Below are 248 nucleotides of genomic sequence, written 5' to 3' on the forward strand. Positions count from 1 at the left end.
CCACTTTTCCCCCATTAAGAAAAGGTTTTGAAAAAAATAAAAAAGTAAATGAAAAAATAAATAAAAAAATAAAAAAAATAAATAATGAAAAATGGCAAAATACTAGTAATAAAAATAATAAAATTAAATTCATAACCCATAATCAAATAATCATAATCAATTAAAAACCATAAATAAAAACAATAATAGTCATATAAATAATAATAACTCACGGGAAATCCCGATGACCTGCCCATAAATCCCCTTTT

The sequence above is a fragment of the Penaeus monodon genome, chromosome 34, assembly GCF_015228065.2.
Source record: "Penaeus monodon isolate SGIC_2016 chromosome 34, NSTDA_Pmon_1, whole genome shotgun sequence".
Classification (NCBI taxonomy): domain Eukaryota; kingdom Metazoa; phylum Arthropoda; class Malacostraca; order Decapoda; family Penaeidae; genus Penaeus; species Penaeus monodon.